Source organism: Meleagris gallopavo, chromosome 6 (genome assembly GCF_905368555.1).
Source record: "Meleagris gallopavo chromosome 6, MGAL_WU_HG_1.1, whole genome shotgun sequence".
In the NCBI taxonomy this organism is placed as follows: Eukaryota; Metazoa; Chordata; class Aves; order Galliformes; family Phasianidae; genus Meleagris; species Meleagris gallopavo.
In genome coordinates this window covers 34,400,001-34,417,944 of record NC_139409.1, presented here as the reverse complement: position 1 = coordinate 34,417,944, position 17,944 = coordinate 34,400,001, and the positions used below count along the sequence as shown (strand labels likewise).

Sequence of the window (17,944 nt, the reverse complement as noted above, 5' to 3'; positions counted from 1 at the left end):
GTAGGGAAGGTGCTGAGAAGATAGTCAAAGCTAACAGTGTTAGAATTTGACCATGTCTTCTGGATACTGGTGAGTGGCAAATTACAAAGATGTCTCTTTCTTTATAATGGCTAAATTGAGATAAACTCAGGAATATTGGGACTTCTAGGGCCTGAAATACTTTCACACCCAAGAGGATACTGTTTAGACTTGGATGGGGACACCATACCATCTCTAGGGACGAATAGACTTTTGCCATTGATAGCAAAATGGATCTGACACAGCTACAAGAAATATTCTCCAGCTCTGTAAATATGAAAGGATTCTTCCTTGATTCTTTTTCTCCACACTTTAGATTTTTTAACTTGCCTTCAGATATTTGATAATGGATGAAAAAAACAGTGGATTAACATTTATTTTTATTATTCTTTTCTGGGGTCTGTTTCTGTTACAGTTGACTTTCTTTGTAATGTCTACTATCAAGTGAATGTTTTAAGCAATTGCAGTGAGGAATAAGAAAAATGGAACCACCAAACAAACCTTGTGTAATCCTATATCACTAAAATTTGATTTGCAGCAGCTTAGAATTTTTCTCTGTGTATTTATGTACAAGCTGAAATTACAGATGCCAGAAGTTTGGAGGCTGAGTCTACTTTGAATCATTGTCTTGGGCAAGGGTGGTAACCATACCCATTCCACATTAATGTATGGTGAAGAGAATGTATTTCTTTGGAATTCCCTTTATTTTAATATTATCACCCACGGTTGCGGATTTTTAAGATTATTTTTATAGCATATTTTCTTCTTTTGAATAGTCTGCAATACTTTATTTACTATTCACCCGGCATCCCTCCAATTTTAATACTTCATCTATAGTGAGCACCCCACAGGAACATATGACTTAGGAAAGGGACAAAATCAGCAGAAAAATAGGTGGTCTGAGCATTTATGCGTTAAATATGCATGTTAATTAGAAAAAATTAGAAAAAATATGAAAACAGATGTTACATAAATTATTTCAGTCTCAGGGTAGTAGTAACTTATACACTGACAATAACTTTTATACGTGCATATGTATGTGTATATCTATTTCTGCATTTCAGAACATTTATGCAACTCCTACGTGGATAGCAATGGAAAAGAAACTTATAGTTTAGGCAGAGCTTCTCAATTTCACCTGTGCTTGTGGATGTTTTTCTATTGTGTGGTAATATCCATTGCACTCCTTGAAGAATGTTCCTGAAGGAGGAGATACTAGTAACAGAGTAGGTCATATATTAAGACCCAGGAAATGTGTTTCAGATAGCTGATATGTGGAATTATGTGAAAAATCTTTCTTTTTCTGCATGTTAGTAGGCTAGGAAGCTAAAATTTTAATATACAGTCCCGTCTTCTATTCAATCATATATCCCATTCTTTACTTTGATCTCTTAGTTCTTCTGGACAAAAGTTTACTAAAATCTTTTTAGTGTAGGGCAGTCCAACAACAACTAAAATGTTGAAAATATGTTAACCAAAGGCAGAATTTTCTAAGTGGGTATTCATGCTAGAATTCGTCTGCTTTTAATGCAGTTGTTTTGTCATTTCATAAAGAAGACACTTCTGACTGACAACCAATTTTCTGAATATAAATTCTGATATAATTTGAATAATTACATAATTTCTGTCCGTGTAAAAAAACCCAGACATATGTGCATATCGTATTTTAATTATCACCACCAGACTGAAAAGTTAACTTCTCAGGAAATGAAGGCAATACAACACACACTGAGGAGAAGTGTTGAAAAAAGACCTGTAGCCTTCTGTAAATTTTCAGATAATTACTTCAGTATAACATTCTACTTCTCTAGCTTCATAGCTTTCATATTCTTTGAAATGTTGCGAGCCTCTGTTTTGTGTTGTATTTTTTTTTCTGTAAAATCTAGCATATACAGTGGGAAGATAAAAGGCTGCAAGAAGTAGACAATGAATTCTGGAAGACGAGGGATAACAGTATTTCTAGCAGATTGTTAGTATTGAAGAGTTTTTTAAAATAGTGTTCAGGGTACACAATTGCTATTCTAGCAGATGCGTTATGCTAGTAAATGTATGAGAATGTGGTACTATATGAAAATGAATTACAGAAAACTATTAAGAATCTTATTTATGTCTTGAAGAGGAAATATATTACCATAAATCCTACTTTATACCAATAAATTGTGTTGTCTGCACAGAATTATTTAAACAAGAAAAAATAAAGTGATGTGTTAATCCTTCACTGCACATGTATTCATTTGCATTGCAAGAGTCACATCACATGGGGAAAAAAAGGAAATTGCTTCAAAAGGAGTAGATTGTTCCAGCTATGTGTCTTGAACTTTCAGAAAAAAAAACTACTTTGGAATCTTAGATATTCACATTCAAACATGTAGTTGTAATGACTTCAAAGGCCTGATTAGAGCCCTTTTTTTTCTCTGAGACGATGTCACCTTTCTTTGCTAGTTTTGTATCTTTTTGTAAGCAGATCACCTTTAATTAATTTCCTATTATCTTCTTGAGAAGTCACTTCTGTATTGAAGCAAATACAGATGATTCCATTTCACTGGAAGATACTTCAGTTACTGTCTGGTAAAATAAAAGCGGACCTTAACCGCTGAGTCCAAGCACATTAGGAGCCCTCCATCCCTATTCAGAGCTCATTGTTTTTTGAAAGTCTCATAGCTTCACAGTAGCACACATTCTAACTTCTGTGGAACTAAGTGTTTTTCCGTAGTCAGTTGGAACTGACATAAACCTTTGGATCTCTCTATACTTTGATGCTTTTATAATTGTTGGCTTTAATAAAAGAGGTAAAATTGTAATTCCAACTCATGACAGTATCCATCCAGTAGTACTTTAAGAAGGATAATTCTTAATGAAATTTGAAGAGAGCAGCTGCTTTGCTTTTGAAAACATTAGCCTTTCACGATTGGATCCAGACTAAGAATTTCTGCACCATTTAGGCATCAATAAAAATAATAAAAAAGATTGCAGAAGTATTTAAAAGAAATGATGACAAGTCACTTTGTTTGCAAGTTAAACAACTTATGTTAACACTGTGGACCCTAACAGTACTGCTGATTTCAATCTGTGTTGTTTAATCTCTAGTAAGAATTGAACATTCACATTAAGCTGTGGCCTTCTGGTTCTCTGAATCTGCAATGAAACATACAGATCATTACAGATTCAGAAGTTCACATTCAGTTTCCTCTGTACCTCCATTTTTCTGTTTTGATATGTTGAATCAGAGGATGCTGTAAGATAATAGAAGGAATAAATCTGTTTCTCAAATGTGAACTCTTTCCTTTCAGATGCCTGTCCAGTTCAGAATTCAGACTCTTAGAACTCTGTTTCTGTCTGTCTCTGAAGCAAGAAATAGAATAGAATAGAAATAGAATCCTTAAGTAATTCTTAGGTTTTCTGTAGGTTGATTTTGATAATTTTAAGAAGAAATAATTAGTTTGTCTTCATGTAAGACCTATAGATAAAAGTGATAAAGTCGTCTTAGTCAAAAGATGTGAAAAAATGATACTTGTAATGTTTTTGCTTTCAAACTTTTCTATAATGTTTTTACTGTAAGTTATGAATATGAAGGTGTGCATTCGGTGAAAACTTCAAGAATTCAATTTATGGCTCTTTGAATTGCTGAATAGCTAGAAAATGTTGCAGTTTTCCTTTTCTTTCATTCTGTTTCATTATTTCCTGTCAAAAAATGCAGAGATTATTTACAGTATTTCCTGTAAAAATTTGCATATCCGAACTGGCTTTGCCCAAGTGACATGTTTAGAGTTTTCACATTAGTGAATGAAATTATGACCACTAACACTTCTAACTCTTGAGGAAAAAAAAGAGCCTGTTATTAATATATAGATATATTTATACATATATAATCCAACTGATGTATATTATATAGATACACACATATGAATACACACACATGCATATGTGAATATTTCATTTTCATAATACAGTTGTAGTAGTAAAGATGCTCCTGTTTGCAATACAGTAAGCATTTCTATTTCACATATTTTTGTTCTATAGATTTTCATCCTACCCACGTTAATGGAGCTCTAGGCACTTCTCACCTTAACAATATTTATTAGTATGACCGCTTTAAATAATATAACCATATTTATTGATATTTGTTAATATGACTGACATTTTTAGAAGGGGCAGTTTTCTCTCCTCTGGGAAAAATGCAATTTTGTAGGTATGTGCTTCCATCTGTCAATGCTAGATGATGCAGAATGGAAGGAATGTTCCTTGTGTTTGAAACAGAAGGCAATGAAGCTTTTGGCTATAACTTATTTTTTGTTGTGAATTTGTTTCATGATTTCTGATTGGCTTTTGAGAAATCTCTGTCTGGTGCAGCAAGAAAAAATAATCTTGTCATAGAAGGCTCTGCTTTGGTTGACAGACGTGTGGGAGCACAGAGTTATCATTCAGCAGCTTTAGGTTGCAGTACCTATTGCATCTGATGAAGATAAAGATTAATTTTAATTGCTGTTGAGAAAGGTGTTACTTTAGTCTGCACTGCTGAAAAGATACTTTAAAGCGTTCTGTACCAACTGACAATTTGAAAGAGCTACAGGTGCTTGCAGATGTGTTAGTATGACATAGTCCATGTGAAAGCTGATGGGTGTTCTACAACTTCAGTGTGAGACTGAATCCCAGAGATGTGTGGAGATGGTAGGAGGCACTATTTGAGGAGCCCATACGTGAAGTCCTTTTTCTGTACTCTTTTAAAAGAAGTTTTTTGCCAAACATCGTTCCTCTGAAACATTTTGAGTATTTTAGTCCTTTCTTCAGAGGATGGCTGTTATCTTGATGTCTCTTTTGTGTGCCTGTATGAATGTATGTCTGTGTGTGGGTTACTTGTGGTAGGGAAAGGAAGAACAAGTAAATGATATGGAATGTATAAAATGCTAAAGTGTTCTGTTTGAAATGATTTCCTATGGCAGTTGATAGTCTAGTAGTCATTTAGAAGGAGAATATAGAGAAACATGGTTATTGCTGTGGAAATTTCTGTCATGTCCAAGGAAAAGGATTACAAAGAATAGTTCCACCTGAAGTTTTCAGAGCTCCTTAGGCTTGTCCCATGGGGGTGAGAAACAAGAAACCGGGAAATTATTTGAATTATGGGGTTGTTGCATTTACAGTTGTTAGCCATATTACTAAGGAGACATTCTACAGTATTTTTTCACCAGGAATATTGTAAGCAGTGAAGACTCTGTGTCTAGGTGCAATGCATTTTCAAGTCCAGCTAGAATGAGGAGTAATGGAGATTGTCTGAATTCTTTGGGAATGACTCTGAGTGAAATGAAAACAGTAGGAAAAAATGTAGTTACTGCAGTCTCAAAGTCTGGGAGGAGCAACATTGTCAAGAATACACTTAAAACAAGTAGTAAAGTGATTATCTAATGTTGTAATAGCTGATTATGAGTATCTTTGAACATAAGCACAAAGTCTTTTCTTCAACTATTGCAAAAGTATTTGGAGCATTTTTTCAAGAACTGTGGGTCATTTTGCAATGTGTTGAGCAATCGGCGATATATTCCTTGTTTCTCTAGACCTTTGATGTTTTCCTGACTAGACAGTTGGAGGGCAAGTTAATGCTGTAATAACATAGCAAGAGGAAGATGTCTGGAGGTAGTTAAAAATATTTCTATTGCTTGAAAAATATACAATAAGCCTACATAGACAGATGTATCAGGCACTGCATTTCAACGCTTTTCTTTAATGTATATTCTTGTTTGGTGTACTTATAATTTACAATAGGAAATTTGTCAGAAATACATTGCCTCTAATGAAAAACAAACAAACAAAAAAAAACACAACCCAAAACAAGGTATATATGTTACAAAGAAAGTATGTTGCAATGTAAGATGTGCTGGTTTATGGCATGTTAGCCATTTGCAGATCTCTAGGGAAGGAGATTCCACATCCTATATGGGCAGCTTGTTCACATGCTCTGTCACCTTCAAAGTAAAGTTCTTTCTCATATTGGGAAGAAACTTCCTGTGTTCCAATGAGTGCCTGTTACCCCTTTTCCTGTCTCTGGGCACTACCAAAAAAAGCCTGACCTCATTCACTCGACAACTGCCCTTTAGGTATTTATAAGCATTGATATCATCTACTTGTCTTCTCCAGGCTAAACAGTCCCAGGTCTCTCAGTCTTTCCTCACAAGGGAAATGCTCCAGGCCACTGATCATCTTTGTTGTCTTTCACTGAACTCTCTCCAGAAGTTCTTTGTCTGTCTTGAAATGGGGAGTCTGGAACTGGACACAATACTCCAGATGCTGCTGCTCATCAGGGCAGTGTAGAGGGGGGAGGATCACCTGTCTCAACTTGCTGGCCACTCTCTTTTCAGTGTACCCCAGGATACTACTGACATTCTTGGACACAAAGTGCACTGCTGACTCATGATCAACCTGCTGTCAACAAGGACACTTGTGTCCTTCTCTGCAGAGTACCCTTCCAACAAGTCAGCCCCTAGCCTGTACTGATGCATGTGGTTATTCTTCCCTGTGTAAAAGACTTGGCACTTGCCCTCGTTGAACCTCGTAATGTTTCTCTCTGCCCAGCTTTCCAGCCTGTCAAGTCAGTATTTGTCAGATGTTTCTTGGAATGGGCAAAAATATATGTTGACCTGCTTAAGTGGGAAAACCCTTGCAGACATAAGCTGGTTATTTGTGTTTGAAAGTATTGAAGTGTTTTACAGACATGGGTGATTGTTAGTCATGTTGTGGGATTGCATTAACATTAGTTTGCCTTAGGAACTGATGTGAAAACAACAAAGGAGCTTAAATCCTGATTAGGTCTTTTCTTTAATGCCTGAGACCTGAAATCTCAAAAAGTAAAGTTTTCTGTTGTTACAAGCTTAAACACCCTCACTGACCTGGATCTGAATCAAGTTCTTATCATTTGTGAAACTAAGATTAATGGCAGAAAAATCAAAATGGATGACACAAGCTAAAGGGTGATACAGGTTAGGATTTATTTCTCTCTTGTGTAGTCAATGCTGTAGTGAGTGGAGAGCATGTGATTGCGGTGTCTGGATGAGTGAACAACCGAGTTTCCTCTTTTTTCACTATCCTTGCATTGAAGCTCATGTCACATAGAGGAAGACTTACTGTTCCTCTTATCCTCTGAATCACTGTTAGGCTTTTTTTTAGCCCAGTTGCTTTTTGCCTTTTCTCTTAATGGACCACTGGTATGTGAGCTACCTATGTAGAAATAAAGTAAGAAAACAATTCATATTAAGTGTTGTGAACAATTTAAAACAGTACAATTTGAAAAATTCTGGTACCTTGATTTCCAGAGCTAAGTTTGTTTACAGCTTCTGTGCTGTAATTAAGTAATTAAACTGTCCATAAAGCAAAAAATTCATGGCGTGGATGTTGCAGAGACACGTGAAGCACAATGCTATAAACAGACAACATGGATGAAGTTGCAGAGAGTTTTAGGGTCAACTTTTTCACTTTTTGCCTGTAGTCAAATAGAAGACATTACAGAAGAAAAAAAACAAAATCCAACAGCATGGTGGGGCAGTGGGGTGGTAGGGCTGTGGTCAAGACTGGCACAAGCTGGCATGCCGTCAGGCCATGCAGCAGGACAGGCTGAGTGAGCTGCTCAGCTGCAGGGCAGTGGTGGCAGCCTCAGGCTGCTGGTAGCAACCAGCTGTAGGCTTATCTGCCACCCCACTGAGGGATCCTTCCAGGGACTTAAAAGCTCTGACAGTATTTCCTCTCTGCTACTGCATTTGGTGTCTACTGACATGAGATATTCGCATGATTAGCTGTTCATTTCTTTCCTCATGTTTCAAGCTTCTAAGTGTATGGGTGCTTTTTTCCCTTTTTTTTTCCCCCCCCCCCCCCCCCTTCGGGTAGGGATCTTTACCAGGTATTTGACATCAGTGATTCTTATGTCCTTAGGCACAAGAAAAGACCAATATTTTTAAACTGTTCTTTTTTTTTTGTCACTCCTCTGATTCAGTTGCAGACAGAGATTGTGCAGTAGGGGGTGTATTACATCCCTGATAATATTTTGCCTTTTTCTAAATATCTTTATATATCTAACACACGTAAGTGGGATTTGTTAAAACAAATGGAAATGGATATGGTTTAACTGTTTAGATTTTTTTTATTTTAACTAAACTTTTATATCTTAGGAAACATTCCTGTTTAAAGAAAGTGCTTATGTTATTCTGGACTAAGCATAGTGGATTTATTGCTATGAGAATGTTTTACTTCTGATAATGGGGGGGAGGGGGGTTTATGTACATAAAAACACATTTTTTTTCTCTAATCTGATTTGATAATCCAATTTCCATTGTTAGATGCAGATTATAAAGAATTTTGCACTGGTAGGGGTTCTAAAGCCTTGACATTGTTTTAATCTGATAACGAATGGCTTTAAGTTCATGTTCTTTCAGTTGTTGGCAACAAATCTAAACCTGTGCTTTTTGGATTTATGAGGATAAGTCCTGCTTTGGCAATCTCGTAGATCCTCAAGAGAATAGTTAAACAGTGATTAATCATTGTTTCTTCACTGAGTGTGCAGAAAAGAATGGAAAAGCTGCATTTCACACTTCTGAAGCAATTAATCCCCATGATCTTAGCCAGGTTTGTCTTGTAGATAAGTCGGGATACAAAACTGTACCTAATTTATCAATGTATGCATGCCATAAAGTGTAAAACACACAATTTATTTCATATCATTTATAGTCAAATGTAAAAAAAGAGTGACTTTGCCATATCCAAGAGTGTTTCTTACATTACCTTCATATAAACTAAGTACCAGAGATTACAATGGGATTCCTGTTTATTGTGCACATCTGGTGCAGTCACTATGCATTTTCTCATTCACTTGCTGGCATTTTTAGTGATTGTGGCATAAATCACCTTGCTAATCAGAAACATAAGTGACGGGAAGTCATCTCCTTTTTTTGAACAATGGGAAAAAACATATGGCTTCTTAGACAGGACTTGGCTGTTATACTATTTATGTGGCATTATACTCTGTATTTAGAATTTCATATTAATTGCTGTGCTTTGACTGAAGGCATAGAATGCCCTGTGGTGTTGGTCAAAGTATTTGTTTTACGGTCTACTTATGATGCTTTCCACGCGTAGTATCTGTGGATATCAACAGTGGAGCTAAATATGCAGCTTGTATTTTAAAATGTGATAAAATGTTTTCGAACACTTTTTAATTGATATGAAATGTCCAAATGACATCGTATATTAAAAAGTTGTTGTAAATTATGTGGCACAGAAATCAAGAGAAAGAAAATTTTGTCCTTACGAAGAACATGTATTCTCTAAACTTCTGTTCCTGCAAAGTATCTGTCGCTGGATTTATCGAAGTGCATATAAAACCAGTTACTGTTTGCAGAGTTATGTAAAGTCAGGTTAGGAGATGGGACTGGTAGCTTTTGTGAAGGATGCATATTGCTAATTGCGGTCCTAAATTAAAACTCCCTGTGGGATTAAACATATAATAACAAACCAAAATTATATAAACGTGTGGCAAAGATAATTACAGCCAAAAGCAATTTATGTACAGTATCAGTTTATCTAGTTCTGCTTTCTTACATGAATGTTTTGTACTTCATTTTGTGCTACTTATTTTGTGATCCATGACAGTGATTACTCCTTAGCCAAATAGCTCATTATTAATAATAATTACTATAGGAACCTTTTAGTAGCCTTTTGGAAAAGTGTATTTATTCATAACCAATGGCTTTCAGTTTTATTTACTGTTATATTATTTCTTTTAAATAAATAATTAAACATGAAAACTTAGTAGTCTTATTGACCAAGTTTCTCTAACTAATTTGGATTTTTATATATCATTGCATAATATTGGTATATACTAGTTACTTTTTGTGTATTAAACAATATATTTATCTCAGGAAATTCTTATACAATTGCAACAAATACTGAATTAATTAACTGATATGAATAAGACTTGCATGTTCGGCAGTTGAAATTGGGGGAGATAAATGGAATGGAATATGTGACTATCTCAAATGAGCAGCTATTTATTAGTAATATCTCTCTGACAGTGCAAATTATGCCTCAGCAATACTAAAGAAAACAGATAATGGGAGAATACAGAATAATGTTTGTACTGCTAAATGCACCTGTTAGGCCTTATAGCTGAGGTCTCCATCTTCTCAGCTTGGTTTCAGGCCTAAATGCATACCTGGGATGCTGCTTTTGGAAGCTCTGCCAGAGATTAACTTTTTACTCAGATATTTGGCCTGCAATGGGAATTGTTCAAAATCCTGAGGAAGTAAACTTAAACTGACTTGATATCCTTAAGAGGATTTCAACAGAAATAGAAGAACTTTTAAAATAAATGGACAACACAGCTGTATAATTTTTACAACCATTGCTCAGTATAGGTTTTCTGCTGCTTCTTTTGCCATCTTAAGAACGGAATCTGCCATTTCATCACAAGATTTAGATTGCTGTGTATTAGTTTATCATGCTTGATTTTTCAGAATGGCTAAACACACACACACAAAAAAAAGCCAAAAACTCTATCAAATGACTCATCAGATGTGATTTCTTTAAATACTGATTTCTTTTATGTTCGTTTTCAGTCACTAAGAAGAAATGACTTAAAACATATGCATGTAAAGTTGCTGACTAGATTAGTATTACTCCAGCATTTTCACACCTGTTGTAATGTCTGGCATTACAGATTAGTAAAGGATACTAACAAGCCTTAAAAAATATATATTCACACCTCTCATGGTGTCACGAAATGGTCACTAACTTCTTCTCATGGACATGTGGTGTGCAGAACTTGCTGCTGCTTCAAAGTAATGGTGAAGATAGGCTGGTGGTGTTTCAGGTAAGTTGGAGGTCAGCACAGCAGCATTAGAGCATGGGAAACCACTGATCTAGCTTAGTGAGTGTCGGTGTTGTAGACCTGCAGTCTTTAAGGAGATCAGTATTATTCACTTGCAGGACTTATGTGGGCTTACTTTATGCTTATATGCCTGGCAGGTTAGAAATTTCCTCTTGCAAAAAATAAGGTGAGGTGTAAACTAGAATTACAGCTTAAGACTTTTCAAAATTGATAAATGTAGAACTCCCTTTGTTGCCCTAAAACCTGAAATTACCCAACACAATGTCAGTAATACTGTGTTACGAGTCATACTTTAGTGAAACAAATTTTAGAATTCCAGTCATGATTTAGGAAGTTCACTCCCTTTGATAAACAGTCACAGACAACTCAGGAGAGGGTTAAAGACTGTGTTTAGATAAATTGATTTTCCTTCTAATGAGGAGAGTGGATAAAATAATTTACTTCATTTTAATACAGTTATTTAAAACTTAAATTTTGAGTTTACAACCATCTGTCTCAAGGGCTAAGCTCACTATAAACTATTATAATCATTTAAATAAATAGAGGAAAAAACAATCCGTTCAATATGTTGAATCAATATGTCATGCTTTGAATATCTATATAATTTTCCTCACATTAGGATCCGTGGCACATGTACAGTACAATATGGTCTATAAATAGACCTGGAAAGAACAACACTGTATCTTGGTCTATGCAAGGGATGGTAGCACTCCCCACAACTTAGTAGCTGGTTTTGCCTAGCAGCAATCTTCTGCTGTGATGAGAATGTGATTCAAAACCTAACAGCCCTAACTGAAAGAAGATGAATTTTAATGGCTATAAAGTAGTGGAGCATATCTTTGTAACTTTTTGTGTCCACCACAAGAATGTTTATTTGATGACTGCATTTCATTCCCTTCTTGGACTGGGGAGAATAAGTACTGTTTCTGCTTGCAGCGCTGCTGTTCAGTGTTTCCTCCTTAAAGCAACTGACTTGTGCAGCATTCTCGACCAGTTCTCGTGGTCAATGGATTAAGCAAATACTGCTAGATGAGTCTGTGCTTGTTCTCAGCACTTAACAGTGTGTGTGCGTGTGTTACACTGTACATATTCTAATTGCTTGGAAGATATGGATTGGAACATAAGCTATGGGCCTGCTGCTCAGAGTTAGCTCAGGACTACAGATGGAAGAAAAACACAAAGAAAATGATGGATGGACATCAGTGAAATTTGTATGACTAAGCCTCTAAAAGATATTTATGCTACCTAAGTTCTAATTCAGCTTTGTCCACAATGGAAGATTTTCATTGTTTTAACTGCTAAGGAATTATTTAATCATTTCTGAGTAGCTTCACAGACTGTATTATGAAAGTGTAGTGAGGACATGGTTATTGTAAAAATAAGTGGTTTATAATATTTTAAGAGATTCAGTACATTTCAAATGTAAATTTTTTCTTGTATGTACAAATGTGATCTAAAGCTCTATGTAGAAAATACTATCAGAATGTGTGTAATTGGAAATACAAGACTGATTATAGTAAATTTCTCCCACACTTTTACAATTTAGGAAGGGTAATATTCTAACTGTGTTGCAGTAAGGGGACAAAGAATAGCAGTGACAGAGCAGCAGGAGTAGAGCCTACAGCATATTCAGGGCCTAGGTCTGGGACTTCAATTCATTAACTATGTAAATAGAGAAGCTGCCATGTTCTGAGTTATGGAACTAGAATTCTCTTGTGGGCTTGTAGTGACATCAAAAACTATTAGAGGTTTGTTTTTGATCTTACTAGAATCCCTTGATTCAGTTGTTCATCTGTATTTATAGTGCAAAAAAAATTATAAGGTGAGATGGATGGATGAAATTTGTCTTCCATTGTTCAGTGTATGAATCATATACCGTCTCAAAGCTGCTTAAAAGGAAAAATGCATTAGTTCTTTTAACATTGTGCTCAGCTGTTCTGCAGACCAACCTAAATTAAAGCAAGTCAAATGCATGTTAATGGTGTGGAAGAGGAGTATTAGAAGAGGTGATTGAAGAAATCTAGATTCTGATTTCACACATACCACTGACTTGGGCCCTATGAGCCAACTTCTGTTTGAAACCATACCAAAATCCTTGTGTGAATGATGTGTTGCATGTGAAAACAGAAAGCAAAATGTTCCATATACAAGAAAGCCTCAGCATATGGTTGTGAGTGTCACCTAGCATCCCTGTGCCTGACTTTCTGTATTTGTAAGATGAGGGAAGTGCTCTGCAGAGTGGTTCAACTCAGCACTATTTGGAGAGCATTTTGGTTAGCATAAAGTGCAGAGTATTTAAATTTCTGAAGTATTATTTTGTTGCTGAGTGGTGAACACTGTTGAACACTTACTTAGCATCCAAATACTTGTCAGTATGCAAATATTTCAAATTCTTATGCTTGTATATGTTTTAGATTCCTAATGAAGCGATGGTTACTGTACTACATCAATTTTAGAAAAACTTAAGCTACTGACATACTTTTTTAATGTTGTTTTGTGTACTACTTTTGTCCTTTTTATTTGTAATTCTGTGCTTTTCTTTATGGTAGTATTTAATAAAAACTGAATTGTCATTAAGCTAGTTGAAATGCCTGGCTTTTTCAGCATTTTGTTCTGCTACATGGCTTCATCAAATTGCATACTTTTATTCGTAAGTTCAAAATTCTACAAGTAGATAGAATGTAAGAATAGATTGAGTTTTCTGGACATTCTTTAGTTTCTTTGGCTTGATAGCAAAAACATGCATTTGTTTATATACATCTATTCAGACTTAGCATGCTAAGAACCACCGAAGACTAAGTCTCTCTGTAATTTATTTTCAGTGTGTAGTGTAAACTGCTGCGCTGTATATACATTTTATATTTATGTCAGAAAAGGGTTTCAGAGGGGTACTTTAAAACCACCTTTTCGGCTCTAAATAGCTATTGTGTACATATGGTAAGGTACTGCTGCTTAACAATTAGTAACTGCTTTGATGAAACTAAATTACATGTTTAAGTTCCCATCAGGAAGTCGCTTCACATATCTGTATTAATGTATTCAAGGCTCGAGAAGGAAAGTTAATTTTCCAGCTTAAATATTTAATTCAAGCTTAAAATTTAGTCTGTAATTAGAGCTCCCAAATGGCAGGAACATGGAGTATTTGTCCATTTTAATTAGATTGTTGTTTACCTATTAATTATATATCATATCTTGTCATATAGTTTTGATGGTAACAGATGGTGCTAGGAGTTAGTAAGGGTTTGAACAAAATAAGATTTCACATGATTTATTAAGTTGCACTTTATTAGTGAGTGGTCTGCTTTCGTCAGGTTATTCTGAGGAATAAGAAGTTTGAAACATTTCACTAATTTTGGTGATTATTATTTATATATCCTATTAAAATACTGAACTTAACATCTCCGAAAAGTGCATTCTTTCTGTTTAGAGGAAGATTTAATACCACTTGTATTTCGCAGAAGTTATACCTGTTAGACTGCTCACATGATAGCAAGATTAAATACTAAAATTAAATCTTTTTTTCTTTTCTAAATGCTCTGCATAAGACTTTTCAAAAGAGATGTGTCTACTATCTGCAGGGAATGCTGTCTGGAGCTGTTAGAGCTATAAGACCTGACTTACTTGCAAAAATGTTACCTTTTGCACAAAACCTGTGGTTCATTTTCAAGCAAGTTTCATTGGGTTAATAAAAACAGCATATCCTTTTGTTGAATGGCACTTTCAAAATGTGCATGCATGCATATGAGTGCATCCCTATTGCACCCATTGAGCATTTACATGTAAAAGGTTCTTGAGATTATTTCAAAGTTCTGTAGTTCTGAAGGAATCTTGCCATGTACCTTGACTTCAGTATCTGAATGTTATTCCAATTCTTTATCAATATCTACTGTAGACACATTTCCTTTGTCAAAAACCCATTTGTACCTATCTAGGTAAGATTCGTTAGTCCTCTGTGCAATATGTCTGTTAGTCTGTCTTAGGATGATTAAAACAATGCAGGACAGCCCACACTTTAAGCCATGCACACATCGACATAGATTGTATGGTACATACCTTGTGATATTCTGTAGACCTGGGACAGAGAAAAAGAAAAAAAAAAAAAAGGGGGGGACGTTGGGACAGTTTCATGCTTTAAATGATTAAAAAAAAAGAGAGAGAAAAATTCTGAAAGTTTTCAAAGAAAAATCTCCTTATGAGAAATTTTGGAGTTTCTGAGAAAGGACAAGTAATGGAAATTGGTATTTGATACGGGAGAATGTTAAGAATTTAAATAGTTAAAAGGATAGTATAGTTGAAACACTGTTTTTTGAAGGAGAAAAAAAAAAAAAGAATCTTGAAAGATTGAAAGATTCAGTAGAAGTTGGTTTGAGATGTTCCATGAATAATGCTGGTAAATGGGCTGTGGCTCTGTCTGATTGTATTCCACGCGGTGAAACTGATTAGCAGTGGAATTTAGTGGTGTGTTGTTTGTTGGTTATTTAGCAGAGATCTGAGAATATTTGAGCTTTTAAATTTACCTTATGGCTAATTTAAAATATTCTCCTTTTGGTTCTTAGAGGGAAGAGAGCAGAGACAAATTTAAGTCCAAGTCAGTTCAGAAGCTCTCCGTTACAAAGCTGAATACATAAATCTTGTTGTTGTTGTAGGCCAGTGTTTCTGTTTTCAGTTGTTTTCATGAGACCTTGATACTTTAATCCCTTTGGGGGTATAATGTACTTGAATAAATGAAGATCCTTTTCCTGTAGTCCTGTAGACATTATTCTGTCTTCCTTCCTTGTTCCTTTTGTCCTCTTGCCAAGTTTAAAAAAGAAAAAAAAAAGAAAAAAAACAAAGCCAACCATGCATAATCATCATAACTGTACCTGTTTTTTGACATTTACCATTTCTTTGACTCCATGGTCAGAGTCAGACTTTTGCTGGTGAAAAGTAAGCAGATGGCCGTGGTACACACACTGATTTCAAGGCTTGCTTCAGTGGGCGACTTGACAAACAGGAGATCTACAAAACTGCCTCCTTGTTCTGGCACTCACTTGATCCACATACCAGCAGCAACAGATGCCTGATGCTGACATGAGCTCGTTTTTCTCCGCATAACTTTGGTCACATACTCCTAGTTGGTTTCACTGTGACCTCTCTTGTTTCATAATTGTCCGTATCAGCGTGGTTGCTACCTTAAAACATATTGATAAATGTGTCTGTATTCAAATCAGCCGGAGGTGGGGTGAGTAGGGGGAGGTGTTTGGGAGTGTGTATGCATCTTGGATGTGTTCCCAAGCCTAGGATCATTTCATCACCACCTACATCTAAAAAGAACCACTATGCTGAAATTGTGCAGTTTGATTAGCTAGGAAAAGCTAAGTGACTTGGCCTATTGCCTCTTCTATGTGTGAAAAGATTACCTTCTGAAAATGTGACCTTGTGTCCTCTCTAGCTCAGATACTGGATTTTTCTTAGTGATTCGTAGAACTGTGTTAATAACAGCAAACTACATTCGATTGTTGATGGCTGAAATATAAGTGAATACAGAAACATTATAACAAGATAGTAAAAATATTCCACTTGCTGAGTTTGCACCATCCGAATTTATTTATACATATTATGCAAAAATACAGGGTTAATTTTTTTATTCCTTTGACCCTGTGTATCAAATGTGATAAGATATGCTATCCTGCAGCTAAAAGCAGATGGAAAAATAAATTGAAGAGCAGCGTTTAACTGCAGTCTTATCCTAGTTCATATAAAAATATTACAAAAATAAAACAGAGACATAACTGGGTCATTGAAATGTGTTTTAAGAAAGGCTGCTTACGCAACAAAATTACCCCGTTTTAAAAGACTATGGTTCATAAAATTCCTTTTTTAAGAAAAAGGATTTTGAAATTTAGTAGCAGGATTTTTTTATTTTTTTTTAATAGTTAATACTCTTTGGAGTCTATCTTTCATTGAGAAGTTGTGTTTGTTTGTTTTGAAATGCAACAAAAGTAGCATGTTTGCATTAAGGCTTTTCATGGCCATTTGAGAGTTTTGAATCATCACTTCCAATTTACTTCAGTGCTAGACAGGGCTTTTGCTTTACTTCTTACCTTCCTTTCTTATACCAGTGCTCTTTATAGCTTTCAAAAAAATTCCTTTTTTTCATGTTTGACTTTATAAATAGATTTTGAAGAGTAAGATGCAGAAATGACAGTTTCTGTAAATATGTTGATGTGGTTTCTTTGATAGTGAATGCATTCAGTAGTGACATACTATATTTTCTCAGGTCTTGACCATTTCATCAGATATGCCTCAGGTATCAGACAGAAGAGCATTGAGTCTTCCCTGTGAATGCACCTGTTCCTCTTCTTGATTGCTGAAGCAACTTCAGCCTCTAATTTTAGTCTGTAAAGTTTCATTTGACATAGACATCTTAAAGCAGTGTAAATAAGGCATTGTGAATAACTGGGAGCTGAAATGGGAATGCCAGGTCATCACATAATAACATCAGAGGGAGATAGGAGAAGTGGGATTTTCTTACAGAAGGAACTGCAAGGAAGAAATCAAGATTTGTAGTGGATGAATAATAAAATAGCATTCATCAAATAAGCAGCCTTTTCCAGTGCACGTATTAGAACAGACTTAGTTGGTTTTAAGACTGTGTGGGAGAAATGGCTCAACCTAAACTAGTTATGTTGCAGATTTTTAATGCTGTCACTTTTGATTTTATAGAAGACACTACTTTCTCTTTCTTGCTTATCAGTATACATACTATCCACACCATCCTGTGACAATGATTGGGTGATTTGCGTAGGGTAAACATTAAAAAACAAAAATGAAGGAGTAATCTGTTGCCAAAGCATAGTTTTTCTGGACGGTTGTCAGTTCTTCTGGAAGAAAACAGTATCTTCTGAATATATATGTATCTTACTATAATTCTCTAAGATAATATGAAAAGCATACGATAAAGCATTAATACCTGCTATCAGATTGTCTACAAAAAAAGGCCCAGGTGTTGAAAGAGTAAGTAGCATATAAGGAGAGAAGTGTGTAAGAAAGAGACTCATTTCTATCTGTGATCTCATATTT

At 35.4% G+C, this 17,944-nt stretch overlaps 1 protein-coding gene across 14 annotated transcripts in view; it reads left to right on the top strand.

The window, feature by feature from the left end:
- TBC1D5 (TBC1 domain family member 5) overlaps positions 1-17,944 on the top strand; it is a 297,677-nt gene that overhangs the window by 74,819 nt on the left and 204,914 nt on the right. The window lies entirely within an intron of this gene.